Raw genomic sequence first — 19461 nt, 5'->3', positions numbered from 1 at the left:
AATCACAGCAGTATGATGATTCTATGTGTGCACATTAAAACATTCTTCTTCATACTGCATTAATATATGCTACTTTTAAACTTTCATGCAGAGATGGAATTCACAACTAAGTCAATTGACCAAAAGTGTATTTATTAAAGTTATTAAGCAATGGCACAAACATTCAAGTCATTTCCAAAACATAAAGTGCAAGATTGTCAGAGACATTTTAAGTGTCAAATAAAAATGAGCTGCATAATAGGAAATCAAATAGTATTCGTACGTCACTATGTGGTAGGTTACAACGAACGTTATGAAATTCTCTTAATTCTCTAACGAGTGACTTTTCAAATGATGCTACATATTAGCAGTAATGCTACTTTTTATAGCAACGCTTTTGCCCCACACTTGACAAATTAAGGTTGTCCGTTCGACATATTCCCACTTGAAGTTGAACCACTGCCAGACGATGGACCCCCTGCTGTTTTTATTGGGGAATAAGTCTTCCTTCATTTGTTACCAGATCCGCACCTTCTTTCTCTCGTATTCCCACTCGTACGGCTAAGTTAGCAGCTAACGTAGCCCAGTCTGCTACCTCTCTGCTGGGTGAGGGCGTATATGTATGTGACGTATGACGTGGCAGTAAGTGACGTGTGTAAGAATGTGCGCCTGCTTGTCTGTGAGAAGGAGAGACAGGAAAGAGTGAGAAGAGCCTGAAGTGTAATGCCCGCAGCTAAAAGCAACTGCGTGAGAACGTATACTCGAATATTACGATAGTCATTTTCTATATCGCACAGAGACAAACCCGCGATATATTGTATATATTGATATACCACCCAGCCCTAATAAATAAATAAATATATATATATATATATATATATATATATATACATATTTATATAAATACTTTGATTCCTGAGCAATTGCTGGGTTGCATACGACATCACGTACGCGTTGCTTTGTCATGGTGTAATGCACATTGAGGGCAAACAAGCTTGAGCCGAGCGATAAATGAAATGGAAGACTGTCAGGCTTGGACTTGGTCTTGGTTTGTTTTCCCGAGGTGCAAAGCGAATGGAGTGGAAACGGCGTGAAGGTAAAGACATCTTTACTTTAACACTAAAACTAAAAACAGGAACCAACAAAAAGCGCGCACAATGGCGGTACAAAAAACTGAGCTATGAAACAAAAGACTAGCACAAAGGCTATAAACTACAACTAAAACACTTGCGCAGTGGCATGAATAACAAAAACTTACGTGGACAAAATGGACAGCTTTGCAAGGCATGAAGCAGATAATCGAGGGCGTGAATGAGGTGATGTTGCCAGACTGACTAACTGGTAACTGTGGCTTAAATAATGAACATGATAAGTGAAAACAGGTGTGAGCCAAGACAGTTGAACTGATTGGTTGTCATGGTAACAAAACAGGGAGTGAAAAAAAAAGGAACTTAGAGTCCAAAGGTCAAAAGCACCTGGTATTCCTAGGCAGTCTCCCATCCAAGTACTAACCAGGCCAGGCACTGTTTAGCTTTGAGAACAGGTGAGATTGGGGATGCTCAGGGTAGTATGGCCATACAAAACTCATGATCAGACATGACAGAAAACTAAATAAGTTGGCATGGTAAGACAAACAAGGAAATGCAAAACAGAACTAAATGTCCAAAAAACTAAACATAGCATGACCAAAAAAAAACATGAACCATAGGCGTGACAAAAACGTGTTAGTGAGACTCAATCCAAATATTCCCCCTTGCCCCTTGAATTTAGCCCTTCCCCCTGTTTTGCGCAATCACGTCAATCAAGTGGTGTCCGAATTCTCCATCAGTTAAGTTTGACGGCAGCAGAGCCCTTTAAAAGGAAGTGAGCTCGAGGATTGATTGATTGAAACTTTTATTAGTAGATTGCACAGTACAATACATATTCTGTACAATTGACCACTAAATGGTAACACCCGAAGAAGGTTTTCCAACTCGTTTAAGTCGGGGTCCACATTTACCCTTGGACATTGGTTTGTGTCTGGAAAGACACGTGAGACCAATGTGTAACGGCCTTTTCTTCGAAGGGTCAATGAGCCGCTTCAGAATATAAGGCCTCGTTTACGCTGGTCATCAAATCTGATTGTTTTGCCTTCAAGTGATTTTTTCTGCCAGTCCAAACGCTCCAAAGTGCTTCAAATCTGATCGTTTGGCATCAGATTCAGGCTACAATAGGAGGTAGTCCTGAATCTGACTGGAATCTGATCTTTTCAAATGTGACTTCAGTCTTAACACAATGTGACCTGAATGCGACTCGTATGTGACTTTTTCTTCAGCTTCAGTGGATATTTCTTCACAACATACGGTTTCGGTGAGCAAAGTCTATTTAAAAGGTGTTAAATCACCAAAATGGTTCCCGAGCGTGGCCACAGCTGCTGCTCACTGCTCCCCTCACCTCCCAGGGGGTGGAACAAGGGGCTGGGTCAAATGCAGAGGGTAATTTATGTCAGGTTCAAACACTGATGACATCTATTAAAAAGACAATAAGCAAGGAATTATGCAGAGACAGAGTTCAATTTGGCTCAATGAGGAGACACGTGTTTTGGGCTGTGTTCTAGTTACAGGTCCAAACTACGTTCTAAAAGTCCAGACCACGTCTCCCGTCCAAAGGCAAAACCTAGTAACTCACTTCTAGCTGATTTTGAGAAAACACAGGAAAATTAATCTATCTTGATGCTGTCTTACACAGATCTAGAAAGTCATCAAACGTGTGGACGGGACTCTCGCTGCTGTCTTGGATCCGCTTGAACTGAACTCTCGCGGCTGTGTTGGAGCCACTATGGATTGAACTTTCACAGTATCATGTTAGACCCGCTCGACATCCATTGCTTTCGGTCCCCTAGAGTGGGGGGGGTTGCCCACATCTGAGGTCCTCTCCAAGGTTTCTCATAGTCAGCATTGTCACTTGCGTCCCACTGGATGTGAATTCTTCCTGCCCACTGGGTGTGAGTTTTCCTTGCCCTTTTGTGGGTTCTTCCGAGGATGTTGTAGTCGTAATGATTTGTGCAGTCCTTTGAGACATTTGTGATTTGGGGCTGTATAAATAAACATTGATTGATTGATTGATAGATGTTTTCTTGAGCTTTCATTTTCTTGCCGATTGAGCCATGGATTGAATCTGCTCTCATGAATGTGTGCCCTTTCTCCAGATATTTTATCACAATCTCGGGTGGGCCCCATTCTGCGTTTGCACATTGGGGCAAGAGCCGTGTACAGCGTCCAGTTTTTATTTTGACCTCCACAGTTATCTGCCCAAAAGAGTATGCAAGGGGAAGAATCAAGAACAATACATTTAATGAAGGTGCTTGCAACGTCCTGGGCCAATCTTCCAAATATCCCCTCGTGCCATAATATCACATAATCAGGTTGACCGTCCGCCCCCATTCGTGCAAATGTCTCATTAAAGACAATAGGGCGACTGACAAAGAATCTCCGATTGGTCCCTTGAGATACTAGGTTTTTCCGTTGTATCTACGCGGTTATGTGGTAGTTGCTAGGTCCTGCCATGCGCGTAACAGCCAACTTACGGAACAAATTACAATATCGCATACACTAATGTAAAGCATATCACCTAGGAACTCCAAAATTATTATCAGCTCAGTTTTGACCAAAAATGAGTTACCGGGTTTTGCCTTTGGACGGGAGACGTGCTTCTTCGATTTATTTAGGAGGTCGATGTTTACCTGCGATGAGGTGGCGACTTATCCAGGGTGTACCCCGCCTTCCGCCCGATTGTAGCTGAGATAGGCACCAGCGCCCCCCGCTGCCCCAAAGGGAATAAGCGGTAGAAAATGGATGGATGGATGGGTCTCTGTTTACATCACTGAAGCTGCCGCTGAGGGAAGGGGATAATCTCGACAACTCCAGTTAGACACAATATATGATTATACAAAAATGCAAATTTGTTGACAGTGGTGATATCGCCTTGTCTCTGCTCTGTCCGGGTCACGGCGGTATTCGGCCTTGGCAGTCAGCAGGCTGTTTCTGGACATAGACACTGATACCAGAGTGGCTTGCAATCTTTTGGATTGCCAGCTTTGCACAGACAGAGAAAATATTACTTCAGCACAATTGACAATAATTATAGCAACGTGTAATAATATATACATAATTAGTCTAACAATTTCACCACACCTAGTGCGGGGGTGACTATCAGTGGTAAATTAACTTTAACTTAAGACGACCAAATTTTCGGTGCATCACTTGTCTATAGTGTGCAAATAATTAGGCTATAAATGAATATGGATATATATTTTTGATTCTGAAGAAAAAGTGATTGTTAAAGGACCGGAATGGATGCTGCGGCGCATTTGCTTACAGTTGAAAAATAAAGTTACCGTTGATCTACGCTGATTTCTGTGTCTCCTCTACTTATAAGCCATTAAAAGATTAGAACACTCCCAAATATATTCCACTATGTACATCCAATCATCTGCGATGAGGTGGCGACTTGTCCAGGGTGTACGCCGTCTTCCGCCCGATTGTAGCTGAGATAGGCACCAGCGCCCCCCGCGACCCCAAAGGGAATAAGCGGTAGAATATGGATGGATATCCATTCATACATAGGGTTGGGTATCGTTTGAATTCGAACGATTCCGATTCTTTGTTTCAATTCCGATTCCTGACGATTCTCGATTCCGATTCTTTCTGTTAAGGTGTTTGAGCTTAACAGAGTTCTTTCAACGGGTCTTGAACATCAACGTCCTCTCACCGAGGAGACTTTTTTATTCTCTTCTTCTGTTAAACACACAACTGCTTCTGTGTTAAACACTACACAGTACCAGAGCGCCCTCAAGGGGATAACATGCGCTACAACATCCTACCTCTATAACAGTCACTGAGTAAGAGCGTGGATATATACAATCTTAACACCCCCACTCGCTATTAGCTCACTGTGTTAAACAATATATTAAGAACATTTTCCATCATCCTGTTTTGTTAGGATTTCTCCTTCTAGTCCTCATCCCAACATGCCAAACATCCATCCATCCATCCATTTTCTACCGCTTATTCCCTTTCGGCGCCTACCTCAGCTACAATCGGGCGGAAGGCGGGGTACACCCTGGACAAGTCGCCACCTCATCGCAGGGCCAACACAGATAGACAGACAACATTCACACTCACATTCACACACTAGGGCCAATTTAGGGTTGCCAATCAACCTATCCCCAGGTGCATGTCTTTGGAAGTGGGAGGAAGCCGGAGTACCCGGAGGGAACCCACGCATTCACGGGGAGAACATGCAAACTCCACACAGAAAGATCCCGAGCCTGGATTTGAACCCAGGACTGCAGGACCTTCGTATTGTGAGGCAGACGCACTAACCCCTCTGCCACCGTGAAGCCCCATGCCAAACATATTCTGTGAAAAACATTTCAACTTCTGTTTAGTAGCTGGTTTTGTCAGGATATCAGCAACCATTTGTTCTGTAGGCCAATATTCCAGTATTACCCTACCAGTAGCAACAATGTCTCTTATGAAGTGGTATTTCACATCAATGTGTTTGCATCTTTGTCTGTTAACAGGATTTTTAGTGAGTGCAATCGTACCCTGATTGTCTTCGTACACTTTTGTTTTAACATATTGATAGTTATCAAGTCCTTTTAGTAGCTGTGCAATGTAAAGACACTCCTGTATAGCTGAAGCTAAAGAAATGTATTCTGCTTCACAAGTAGAAAGAGGTACTGTTGGTTGTTTTCTTGTCTTCCATGAAATGAATGAACTGCCTCCACACAAAGTTGCACAATAGCCTGATGTGCTACGTCTGTCTGTTTCATTTGATGCCCAACTTGCATCACAGTAAACTGTCAGACCGAGTCTTTCAGTTACATTCTTCTTGAAGTTAAGTCCTTGTTCTGATGTACCTTTTAGGTATCTGAATACATGTTTCACTGTATTCCAATGTTCCATAGTAGGTTCATTAAAGTGTTGAGATAGTTTACTCACAACAAAGCTTATGTCAGGTCGAGTGCATGTTGATAAGTAAATTAAACTTCCCACTGCTTCTCTGTACTGTCTTGGTTGTTTCAACTTTTCAACATTTTCTGCATAATCAAGTTTTGGTTCACAAGGAGTTTCTTTTGGTTTACAATTTTCCATATCAAACCTTTGTAAAACCTTTTTCAGATATCTCTCTTGTGACATTTTGACTAGTCCATGTGTTTGTTCAAAGTCTATTCCTAAGAAATGTTTTAGGGTTCCCAAATCCTTCATTTTGAATCTCTGAGTTAACATTCTTTTTACATCCTGCATTGATTTTTCACTTGAGGTAGCTAAAATAAGTTCATCTACCCAAATAATAAGAATTACCTTTTGACCATAGTTTTCTCTTGTATATACACAATGATCTGCATCATTTTGCACAAAGTCATTTTCACATAAATGAGTGTGTAGCACTGTATTCCAGTTTCTGCCCGACTGTTCGAGTCCATACAAGGATTTCTTTAGTTTACATACCAGTTTTTCACCAGTGTTAGAGTTTTTCTCGTAACCTAGTGGTTGTTCTAAATAGATTTCGCAGTTGATGGGTGTGTGTAGATACGCGGTCTTCACGTCCATCTGATGTAAGATTAAGTCCTCCTGTGCCGCCTTCTGCATGAGAATTCTTACACTTAACATGTCAGCTGTCGGTGAAAACGTCTCGTCGTAATCAGTTCCTGCTCTCTGGTCGTATCCTTTAGCAACAAATCTTGCCTTAAATTTATTAGATCCATCTATGTCTGTTTTGAGTGCATAAAACCACTTAGCTTTTAAAGCTCGCTTACCTGAATGGGTCATTTTGCACTAGTGACTTCATCTCCTCATTCATGGCGTTTTTCCAGTGCATTGACTCGGATGATAACACGACTTCCTGATAAGTTTCTGGAATGTCACAAACTGCTCGATAACAGAAATCAACGCATGTTTGTAATCTGTCCAATGAATCATCAGTCTCATAATCTTGTAAATAAGATGGCTTTTGTTTTACTCTGAATGGATTATTTCTGATTTCTGTTTTGGCATTTGCCGCTGACTGTTCCACATCTTCCTGCTCATTTAAATCCTCAGTTTTGTTTTCAGGTTGAACTCTGTCCTCATCCTTCTGGTCACTGTCACAGACTGCATTGTCTCTGTTTCCAATGTCATGTCCTGCGTATGGCTCTAAAGTTTGTGTCTCTCTCTCTACACTTGTTTTGGTTGCGAATTTCACCAATCTGATCTTTTGGACTTTTTCCATTTCTGGATAATATACAAGGAATGCTGGGCTGTTTTTATCATATCCTATGAAAATGCCCTGCTCACTTTTGGAGTCTAGTTTTCCTTTTTCTTGTTTGTAACTAAAACATGTAGACCCAAATTTTTGCATTTGTGACACATTTGGTACTTTTCCTGAAAGTAACTCATATGCTGTTTTCTTTGTCCGTCTATTGTAACACCTGTTTCTAACATGAGCTGCTGTTTGAATGGCATAGTTCCACAAATGGTTTGCTTTCTATCAGTAAGCATCTAGCCATGTCAAACAGTGTTCGCCATCCTCTCTCTGCTGTGCCATTTTGGTGTGGCGAATAAGGCGCTGACGTCTCATGTCTTATTTTGTTCTTTGTTAGTAACATTTGGAACTCTCTGTTTGTAAACTCAATGCCGTTGTCTGAACGTATACACTTTACATCTCCAAAGGGTGCTACATCTGCTAAGAACTTTTCTGTTGCAGTAACTGTATCACTTTTTGACTTAAGGAAATATACAAATACAGCACCTGAATAGTCATCTGTGAAACACTGTGCGTATTTGTGTCCTTCTATGCTCTCAGTTTTCATTGGTCCTGCTAGGTCTGTATGGATTAACTCCAGGGGTTTATTTGCTTTAGCATCTAGCTCCCTATTTCTCGTTTGGGTAAACTCGCCTTTTGTACATATGTCACACATCTGATCCGGCTTAACATTTCCCTTAATTACCATACCTTTGACCACAGTTTGGAGTTTGATTACATCGTCATAGTTGCAGTGTCCTAGAATCTCGTGCCATGTTTGTACGTCATGACAAACTTTACATTGATCTTCATTCGCATCAACAGTTGGTAGATGATACAGCTTCTCATGTTCGTGTATTTTAAATCTGTTACCATCTTTAGTGATCATGTGGCTCTGTCCTTTCTTGAAAGTTATCGTTGCTCCTCCGTCGGCTGCTCTCGCCACTGAAAAGATGTTGTGGGGATAGGAGGGCATGTACAGAGCGTTTTGTAGTTGTGCCCTGTGCTGTCGTCCATTGCTGTCCACTAGATGTATCGTAGCTGTTCCTCTTCCTTGGGCCATTCCACTGCATCTTGTCCCATCAGCTAGTTCCACTGAATGAGTCTCTGGCTGAAAAGTGTTGTCAAAGCTTGTAAAGTTATTCACATCATTTACAATGTGGGATGTCGCTCCTGCATCCACCATAATGCCTTTCATCTTTATTTTGGGTGCTGACTCACTTTCTTCTTGTGCTGCTTTGAAGAGGTAATCACTGGAATGTTCATCAGTAACCTTTCTGACATTGTCTCGTTTATCTTTCTTTTTGCATATGGTTTCTTTGTGTGTCTTGCTCTTACAAAAGTTGCACCACACTTTTCGGATTCAATTTCTTGCTCTGTGTCCCTTTAATCCACATTTGAAACATGTCAGATCTTCATCTCCACTTCTACTTTGAGTGCTGCTGGTGTACGTCTTCTGGATATTTCTATCCTGTTTTGTGAACATTTTCATCACATTGTCTGTTGGCTCAGCAGTACTAATTTTCTCCGACTCTTCATAAATACGTAATCTCCTTTTAAAATCTGTAAATGTCACATTGTCTTCGTTTTGTGTTACATGTACAGTTAATGGCTTGTAAGCGTCAGGAAGTCCTCCAAGAATCATGGCTATGATCAGACTATCACTGAGAGTCTCACCGGCATCACAAAGTGCTGTAATCAGGTTTTCTGCTCTGATGATGATGTAGTCCATAGTCGATTCTCTATCTGCTTTCCGTAGTTTTGTCAAGGACGTGTACAGGTTGATTATTCGTGGCTTGCTTTTTCCCGAGTAGTGCTCCCTCAGCATTTTCAGTGCTTTCCTTCCATCGTATGTAGCATCATGTCTAATTAAAGACAGGCTTTTATCATCGATCAACCTTATGAGCTCTGCATAGCAGTCTGGATTCTTTATTCTGTCCGCTGCTGCTTGCTCATCTCCAACTGGTTCATTTAGAACAGTGTCTTTCAACTTTAAAATATGTAAGTGTCCCAAAAACCTTGCTTCCCAAAGGTCATACTTGCTTTCGGATCCATCGAAGTACAGTTACGGGGATACAGCTCCAGTAGTACGAGCCGCCATTTTTGTTTAAGCTCCGCACTTTAGCACTGTGCTATGCTAATTAGCTCAAACTTTGCCGCGGTTACTTCTTCTTCGAGAGTACACGCTACTTCATTGGCTAAAGTCCCTTTAATGCTCCGTGTAATACTTCACGTTTGCATTACCTTTATCCTTGGTCAAGTAGTTCTCCTCTGTTAGCTCAAGTCCACACCTGCAAACTTCCTTGGCTTCTGTGTCCGTGCGTCGACTCAACGCTACCTTGCCTTGTTTGCTTGAGTTGGCTGGAATCACTGCGGTTCCTGGAATTACTGCGGTTCCTGGGGTTGCTGCAGTTCCTGGCGTTCCTGGGGTTGCTGGGCCCATAACCTGTTAAGGTGTTTGAGCTTAACAGAGTTCTTTATGCGTGCACATGAACGACACTTTCAACGAGTCTTGAACATCAACGTCCTCTCACCGAGGATACTTTTTTATTCTCTTATTCTGTTAAACACACAACTGCTTCTGTGTTAAACACTACACAGTAGTGAAGTATATTTATATAGCGCTTTTCTCAAGTGACTCAAAGCGCTTTACATAGTGACACCCAATATCTAAGTTACATTTAAACCAGTGTGGGTGGCACTGGGAGCAGGTGGGTAAAGTGTCTTGCCCAAGGACACAACGGCAGTGACTAGGATGGCACGAGCGGGAATCGAACCTGCAACCCTCGAGTTGCTGACACGGCCACTTTACCAACCGAGCTATGCCGCCCAGAGTACCAGAGCGCCCTCAAGGGGATAACATGCGCTACAACATCCTACCTCTATAACACAGTCACTGAGTAAGAGCGTGGATATATACAATCTTAACACTTTCTTTTAAAAAAAAAACCTAACATACAGTCTTTCTGAATGAAATAGTCTGACATTCTCCATCAATTTTAATTCTATTAACTTTTTACTATTTCTCCCGGCTGGCCTGGGAACGCCTCGGGATCCCCCGGGAAGAGCTAGACGAAGTGGCTGGGGATAGGGAAGTCTGGGCTTCCCTGCTTAGGCTGCTGCCCCCGCGACCCGACCTCGGATAAGCGGAAGATGATGGATGGATAACTTTTTATGAACTTTACTATAAATTCCTCACAGGGCTGTTTTCAACTAGAATAGAAATATAAAATCAATGAACTTGAATATAAATATTATAAATTTCGAATACATTTTCACAGGGGTACACTTTCATCAAGAGCGCTTTATTTTTGAAAACCTCATGAAAGCACATATACAAACATAAGTGTATGATGCTTCAGGTGCTTAAACATGTTACTGTGCTCCCACTGATGGGCTAACCTGGTGCAGAAAAGCAAATAAATGATAAGAAACAACTTGCAAAACCCAGTCCAGATTAGCAGCAGGTACAGTATAAAATCAGAGACAGTTCTTGTTTAGGAAAATAACCATATCCGCCTTTTCAGGCAGGATGCGTGAGCGTTCTGGACACATAGTGTCTCCTGTCGAAGACGGGACACGCATTTATTTGTACTCCATGAACTCGGAGGTGCTTCATCATGTTCGACGTGCACCCTCCTAAGCACGAAACAGTCCTGACGCACGTGTTACATTTCGCCGATATTTCCTTTTTTTTTAGAAAAATAAAGCCACACTTTCGACCGTCGACGCCCGCTATCCATGCTTGACTGACTTGCTCGGCTACATAGGCTCGGCTATGCTAACTAACACTTCCGGCAGTGGGCGCTTCTTCGTTGGTGTTCAGCGGCTTTTTCTTCCGGGTCGGCGGACTTATTATTTTTTTCCGGTCGGCGGACTGGGTATCGAAACTAGGAATCGAAATTCAAACTTTTGAACGATCCCGGGAGAATTGGAAAGTTATAAATGGGTTGTACTTGTATAGCGCTTTTCTACCTTCAAAGTACTCAAAGCGCTTTGACACTACTTCCACATTTACCCATTCACACACACATTCACACACTGATGGAGGGAGCTGCCATGCAAGGCGCCAACCAGCACCCATCAGGAGCAAGGGTGAAGTGTCTTGCTCAGGACACAACAGACGTGACGAGGATGGTACTAGGTGGGATTTGAACCGGGGACCCTCGGGTTGCGCACGGCCACTCTCCCACTGCGCCACGCCGTCCCGGTTCCAATCGATACTCGATACCCAACCCTATTCATACATTATATTACTTTCATTTACTTTCATGTAAAAAAAACAACTACTCATTTTTATTTTTGGCGACTTTTATTTTATTTTGTAGTAGTTGCAACCGGCCCTGCGATGAGGTGGCGACTTGTCCAGGGTGTACCCCGCCTTACGCCCGATTGTAGCTGAGATAGGCGCCAGCGCCCCCCGCAACCCCAAAAGGGAATAAGCGGTAGAAAATGGATGGATGGAAGGGTAGTAGCGACCTCCTCTCGGTCAACTTCCTTTGTTTTCACTTAATCGAAATGCGCATGCAAGTGACGTCGAGGCCACAGTGGGGCCTGTGCGCGTTTACATTTGAGTCTGATAAAAATCCCATTGTACTTGCATTGTAATTATTCAGATGGAAAAAATCAGTATTAGAAAAAAATCGGATTTGGGCAAAAAAAATTTAAAAAATTGAATTGGCGCGAAAGAAAAAAAGAGCGGAAGGAAAGCCGTAAGTAAACATTTCTCGCATCTGCTTTACGTCAATGATGGTACACAGCAAGGGTTGATTACGTAGCAAAACTCGAGCGACGTCCGAGTTCTTAGGAGCATTTTATCAACATTTTGTCAAAGGTAAATCCCAGCTAATTTTATCCTTGTCCACACACACACAATGGTCGTTTAAGACCCCCTCCCGCCCTCCGTCCGACGGCGCAACGCGACCTAGTACACATGCGCAGAAAATGCGCACGTCATAAGTCACCTCCAGTGTTGCATTGTGTGCAAGTTCTTAAATTAAATTTAACTGAACAATATCCAGTGTTGTGGTATTTCAATTAACTGTAATCCAGTGTGCTGTGGGGCCCTACTGTAATGAATCATACCTGAGACATCATAAATTAATCAAATCTTTAATAAACATGTGAAAGTAAACAATGTGATAAACAACATTTTATCAATCAATCAATCAATGATTATTTGTATAGCCCTGAATCACAAGTGCCTCAAGGAGCTGCACAAGCCACAACGACATCCTTGGTTCAGAGCCCACAAATTGATTGATTGGTTGTTTTACAACAATCAATCTTGGGATCTAGATATCTGGTCTGGACACTCCTCACTCTTTTGCCTTCACTTTCATTGTCCATTCGTTTTTGGTCACTTTATATACTCTGGACCAAGACTTTCAGTCCGCGACATACATGGCGGACAATTACTGATACAGTGTGCTTTGCCAGTCCAAATGCATTCAATGTTTTCCGTAGTCTTCACTCAACGGCCAGGTAATACAAAGCACATGCAACCTTTTTTGTCAGATTCACGGGAGCCCGCACTCTCGTTGTCGCTCCTTCAACAAATGGACAAAGTTTTTCGGTAAGTAGAATCACAGCTGACCTGGTCATTAGAAAGTTCTCTTGCTGTCTGAGATGTATAGTATACGAAATAGAGGCGATCGCACTGAAACCCACTACTACCCACCACGCAGTCTGATAGTTTATATATCAATGATGAAATATTAACGTTGCAACACATGCCAATACGGCCTTTTTAGTTAATAAATTGCAATTTTAAATTTTCCCGGGAGTTTTTTCTTGAAAAAGTCACGTAATGATGACGTCTACGCTTAACTTCACGGGCTGTTAGGAAATATGAGTGCTGCACTCACACACAGCTAAAAGTTGTCTGCTTTAACCGCATAATTACACAGTATTTTGGAAATCTCCATCAATGTTTATTTATATAGCCCGAAATCACAAATGTCTCAAAGGACTGTACAAACCACTACGACTATGACATCCTTGGAAGAACCCACAAAAGGGCAAGGAAAACTCACAACCAGTGGGCAGGGAGAATTAACACCCAGTGGGACGCCAGTGACAATGATGATTATGAGAACCTTGGAGAGGACCTCAAATGTGGGCACCCCCCCCCCTCTAGGGGACCGAAAGCAATGGATGTCGAGTGGGTCTAACATGATACTGTGAAAGTTCAATCCATAGTGGCTCCAACACAGCCGCGAGAGTTCAGTTCAAAGCGGATCCAAGACAGCAGCGAGAGTCCCGTCCACAGTACACCATCCCAAGATGTTGCTAAATCCTTTGCAATTTGTTCAATTGATATTGGAGAAGTCAAAGTAGAAAGATAGAGTTGGGAAGCCTTAGCCTTTAGCAACACAAACACACGGTGATTCCTTTTTAAAAATTCACAGAGGTGAAACTTTACTATGGATCACAAGCGAACATGGATCCCAACCAAATGTCAACCAGCAGGTTTCGGTGAGAAAATTGTGGTAAAAAGTCACTTCTTACCAGATATCAGCTGAGCTTGTGCCGCCCATACAGCTGCCGTCGACTTCCCTGAGACACTAGCTGCGTCAAGACACACACCTCCGACTATCAGGTACTGTTAAACTCACTAAAACACAAGCAACACAATAGAAAGATAAGGGATTTCCCAGAATTATCCTAGTAAATGTGTCTAAAAACATCGGAATCCGTCCAAATGCAATCGCGTTTTTTTTAACTAGTTTTTTTTCTTCTTTCTAGTCCGTCGCTATCAGTATCCTCAACCATGAATCTTTCATCCTCGCTCAAATTAATGGGGAAATTGTCGTTTTCTCGGTCCGAATAGCTGTTTTTGTTGGAGGCTCCCATTAAAATCAATGTGAATAAGTGAGGAGCCATCAACATGTGACGTCATCGTCTGCGACTTCCGGTAAAGGCAGGGCTTTTCTCTTAGCACCGAAAGTTGCAAACTTTATCGTCGATGTTCTCTACTAAATCCTTTCAGCAAAATTATGGCAATATTGCAAAATGATCAAGTATGACACATAGAATGGACCTGCTATCCCCGTTTAAATAAGAACATCTTATTTCAGTAGACCTTTAAGGTAGTCAAGTGTGATTTCCACAAGCGTCTATACATGTAGAAGAATGAGAAACACGGGCATGTCTGAATGACTCGCCTCCACCTTTCCAGTGGTGCGCTCTGGTTGTTATGAAGCTGGCTGTGGCGTGTTCTATCTGAGGTCACTTCCTGTGTGGGGCGCGGTCTTTCTGGCATCACTTCCTTTCCGAACTCAGTTTGTAAACGATCAAGGAGTCCATACAAAGCTAAGAGCCGGAGATTCAAGAAACACACGGCACACTTACCCATGTAGGGCAGCACGGTGCCAAAGGGGTTAGGTTAATGAAGTATTGTCAAAGCGCTTTGAGTACCTTGAAGGTAGAAAAGCGCTATACAAGCACAACCCATTTAATTATTATTTATAATGCGCCTCACAATATGAAGTTCCTGAGTAGTCTGTATGTAGAAGTGGCTGGTTGTATCCGCTGCTTTAATGTCTTTAATGTCCTTTGTGTTCTTTGATGTTTGATGTTTCCCTGTGTACTATGGCTATGAGTTGTTTTTTTCCCTTAGCCTCAGTCTGGACCCCCTTTCCAGGGCCCAGGCTTCGACTGTTTTTTTTAATTTTATTTTAATCCTCTATTTTTTTCTCCCATTCCCCCCACTTGTTTACCTGTATCTCACCTTTTTTGTAAGGAGCGCTGGAAGCCGGCAGACCCGTCAGCGATCCTGTTCTGTCTCCCTGTAATATTTGTCTAATTTTGAATGGGATTGTGCTGAAAATTTAAATTTTCCTGAAGGAACTCTCCTGAAGGAATAAATAAAGTACTATCTAATCTAATTTAATCTAGTCCTGAGTTCAATCCCGGGCTCGGGATCTTTCTGTGTGGAGTTTGCATGTTCTCCCCCGTGACTGCATGGGTTCCTCCCACCTCCAAAGACATGCGCCTGGGGATAGGTTGATTGGAAACGCTAAATTGGCCCTAGTGTGTGAATGTTGTCTGTCTATCTGTATTGGCCCTGTGATGAGCTGACGACTTGTCCAGGGTGTACCCAACCCCGCCTTCCGCCCGAATGCAGCTGAAATAGGTTCCAGCGACCCTCCGCCACCCTGAAAGGGACAAGCGGTAGAACATGGATAGATGGGACTTACCCATGTAAAAAAGTATCCATGGAAGGTTACCTTAAACCAGTGGTTCTCAACCTTTTTTAATTGATGTACCCCCTGTGAAATTGTTTTTTAATTCAAGTACCCCCTAATCAGAGCAAAGTATTTTTGGTTGAAAAAAGGAGATAAAGAAGTAAAATACAGCACTATGTCATTAGTTTCGGATTTATTAAATTGTATAACAGTGCAAAATATTGCTAATTTGTAGTGGTCTTTCTTGAACTATTTGGGAAAAAAAGATATAAAAATAACTAAAAACTTGTTGAAAAATAAACAAGTGATTCAATTACAAATAAAGATTTCTACAGACAGAAGTAATCATCAACTAAAAATGCCCTCTTTGGGGATTGTAATAGAGATCCATCTGGATTCATGAACTTAATTCTAAATATTTCTTCACAAAAATAATTTTTAACATCAATATTTATGGAACATGTCCACAAAAAAATCTAGCTGTCAACGCTGAATATTGCATTGTTGCTTTTCTTTTCACAGTTTATAGAATATAATAGAAAGTACTTTATTGATCCCTGGGGGAAATTCAGCACCCTAGTTCGCTCACAATAGACAATAATAATAATAAATAATACATAACATATATTATATATATAATATATAATATATGAATAGTATAAATATATTCTACATTTAAGTGCAGTCAAGGAACATATACATTATATTATTATGAACTTACATTCATATTTTGTTGAAGCATTATTCAATAAATATATTTATAAAGGATTTTGTGCTATTTTTAAAATATTTAGAAAAAATCTCATGTACCCCTTGGCCTACCTTCAAGTACCCCCAGGGGTAGCGTACCCCCATTTGAGAACCACTGCCTTAAACGATGGTTTAGTGTGACTGACAATGCATAGGCTAAATAATTTTTCTTTGAAGGGGTTATCTGGCTTAGTGTAGACATAGCCTAAGGTTCTAAAGCCAAAGGGGAAGGGTTAAGAAGAAGGGGAAAGGGGGAAGAGGGAGAATTCGGATTGAGCCTCAGTGAAGAGTTTGTGCTAGAAAAGCCACTTTGCTGTGCTGCTCAAGCGTTCAAATGGCGAGAGAGGAGAGGGCTCCCACAGAGTCTTGAAAGAAGTAGTTCATGAAAGGAAAAAAGTTGGTAAAATTATATGAAAGCGTGTAAAGGGAAACATGCCGCTTTCATCTTGTGGCGCGCAGTCAGACCATGCTCGTGTCAGCAGCGATCACTTCGTAAAAGGTTTGTTTGAACATTTGCTTAAGAAACTTTCTGAGAGGCAATCAAGTTTATTATTTCCTACATAGGTAGTGTTTGAGAGAAGAACTAATAACGTAAAGTAAGGACAAGGGATCGTGTTAGTTTGTCTACTTTTAAGACATGCCTAAATATAACAACTAAGACCTTTGATTGTGGAAATAAACATGTTAAGTCCTATTAATACATATTCCGATTGTTGGTCCAATCTACCTTATTTTCATTGTCTAATTTCATTGCAAAACAAAGCTTTCATTGCTGTTGTGCAGGAAAGCCAAGTGAATGATCACACTTGTTAATGTCAATCAAATACGTTACTTACCGATGCACGTATAAATCCAACGTTGTTTTTCACGGATTTAAACCTAATTTGTGGACCTCTGCAGATGTAGAAAGATATGATGTACCTCCAATCCAGTGGAGTCGCCAGACAGATTTGACAGTGTTGATCTGCAGTGCCCCAGTAAAAATTTCACCAATAAAAAATCGCTTCAGAGTTTTAAGTCTACATAACATAGACAACAGCACACATACTACTCAGTATGGTAATTGATTGCTACTGTATTCACTCCACGTAACAATGAGCACATGGCTAATTAATACGGTAATTTATTCACGTGTGGATTAAGACTTCAGTTGAGAGAGAGAGGGGATGCGAATCACTGCTGAGGTAGGTAACGTTAGCCAACAACAATTTGTTAATTATATTATTTTGATTTTGATTTGACTCAAACTGTAGCTCCTAGATGGATATCAGAAAGTAATTTGCCCGCAGCAATGAAGAAGCAGCGAGGAATGAGAGATGTAAGTGAAGTCCTAGCTAGCTAGGCAACATCATTGTCTTAAATTGATACTAAGTTAGCTAACGTTATTCCTTGTATTAAGACAAACTTATTCATTTGCTGTACGAGCTTTCGGGGGAATTTCCAATGTACATGAAACATAATGTTGGTTATTGTCTGCTGGTTCTGCATCAATGATGATTTGGAGTAAGCATGTGTGAGTTGAGTGCTTCTCAAATGGTTTATCTTCAGGAAGAAAAACATTTTTCCATATCATCAAGTCGTGAGCCAAATTTTTAAATCATTCAAGTTTATTTCACAGAAAAATAGCACAGTAGACTTGTCTTCTTAATCGGTGTGACTTTGACTAAAATAATCTTGTTTTGTCACCAGAAAAATAGCTACAGCTAAAACATCTGCTCTTGTTTCCAGAAAAATAGTAACATTTCTGTATTTGTTTTCAGAAAGATGGCTGAAAATATCGGGTTTTGTTGCCCCATTTAGATTTTTAAAAAATATATTTCCATGTCTGCCCGGAGTCCTCCTCCAACTTGTTAGTCGGTTTGCCTTTTGCTAAAATACTCACTAATAGTCACTAGAAACATGGCTAAAAATATCTGGTTTTGTTGCCACAATTTGATTTTTTTCTCCCTAAACTTTTTTTTCTGACTGCGACTCACTGAAAATGACACACAATCCACTTTTATGTCACGACCCAGCAGTTGGGAACCACTGGTCAACTGTATAACAGTTACCGTAATATTTCCATGTCTGTCCAGAGTGATTGACCACCTTGCAAAAATGAAAACGAGACGTTACAGTTTACTTCTCAGAAAATGATTCCCTGAACAGACACACAACAGTTTTTCATTTATTCTACTACTGTGGCTTTATTGTTTTGTGCGTATTTTATAGATTTGTGTATCTGAAATAGGATTAGCCACATTGCCATTAATGGAAATTAAATAATATAAAAGAACCCAGAGATGTAGGGGTGCTTTATTTTTTGTTTTACTTTTGTAGATGTTAAATTTGCAGATGATTACTGCAATAAATATTTCAAAAAGATTCATTGCTCTTCCTTTTTGCTTTTACCAGTAGCAGTTTAGAAGTCTGGATTAAAAAAAGTGCACAAGTAGGTCAAATGCATTAGTTAATTTCAGGTGGTTAATCAAAGATCCATACAACATAATCTGATATGATTTCATAGTTTAAAGCACTATTTATGTATTTTTTATGATAAATAAGTGCTAAAAATGTTTTTGCTTGCGCGTTTTGCACGCTCACATGAATTATTTGTGCCCCAGGTGTGCCCCAGTACAGTATTAGGTCTAGTGCTGCTCCAATCTTTTCTACTTGAAATCCTTCAGAGTTTCAAAGAAAGTGTGGTTGAGCAGTAACTTGAACAGTTGTCTTTGGTAAGGAATGGTTTAAATCTTTAGAAAGGTATTTTTTTAAGAGTCTATAAAATCCCTTCCATCCCATTTCAATATTTTCCAATCATAGCTTGCCTCTAAACCTTTCAAAATAAGCCCAAATATGCACTGATGCATGCAAATAAACCGTAGCCATCCTCCATCTTGTCATCCATCTAAAACCCAGACGGGCTTCCAGGTGATTGCAACCGAGCAATAGGGGACTTTGGGGGCAATTAAAAGGGAACTGCACTTTTATAAAAAATGTCGCCTATTGTTCACAATCATAATGGGACATGACGACAGATGGATTTTTACATGCATTCTAATTAAAAACCTGCTTACAGCAGAGCGAATGGGAGGTCCTTTATTCCACTCACAAAATCCAATAAATAACCATTTAAAAACCACCAGAAATACTCCATTTAAATTTCCTGACTTGAAAATTAACCAAGTATCAGTGATGCTGTTTTGTTATGAGCGCTAACAGACAAACTATTTTTAGCAGCGTTGTGATCACAAGCCTGTGTACATGAACGACTGGCGAGGTGTTTCCTCGCTTCCAT

The 19461-nt window shown here is 41.0% G+C and overlaps 1 protein-coding gene across 17 annotated transcripts in view; it reads left to right on the top strand.

The window, feature by feature from the left end:
* LOC133536781 (protein mono-ADP-ribosyltransferase PARP6) overlaps window positions 1-19461 on the top strand; it is a 96448-nt gene that overhangs the window by 14307 nt on the left and 62680 nt on the right. The gene's annotated exons all lie outside the window — the stretch shown is intronic.

This window comes from Nerophis ophidion, linkage group LG02, assembly GCF_033978795.1.
Source record: "Nerophis ophidion isolate RoL-2023_Sa linkage group LG02, RoL_Noph_v1.0, whole genome shotgun sequence".
Classification (NCBI taxonomy): domain Eukaryota; kingdom Metazoa; phylum Chordata; class Actinopteri; order Syngnathiformes; family Syngnathidae; genus Nerophis; species Nerophis ophidion.
This window is presented reverse-complemented; position numbering and strand designations above follow the sequence as displayed.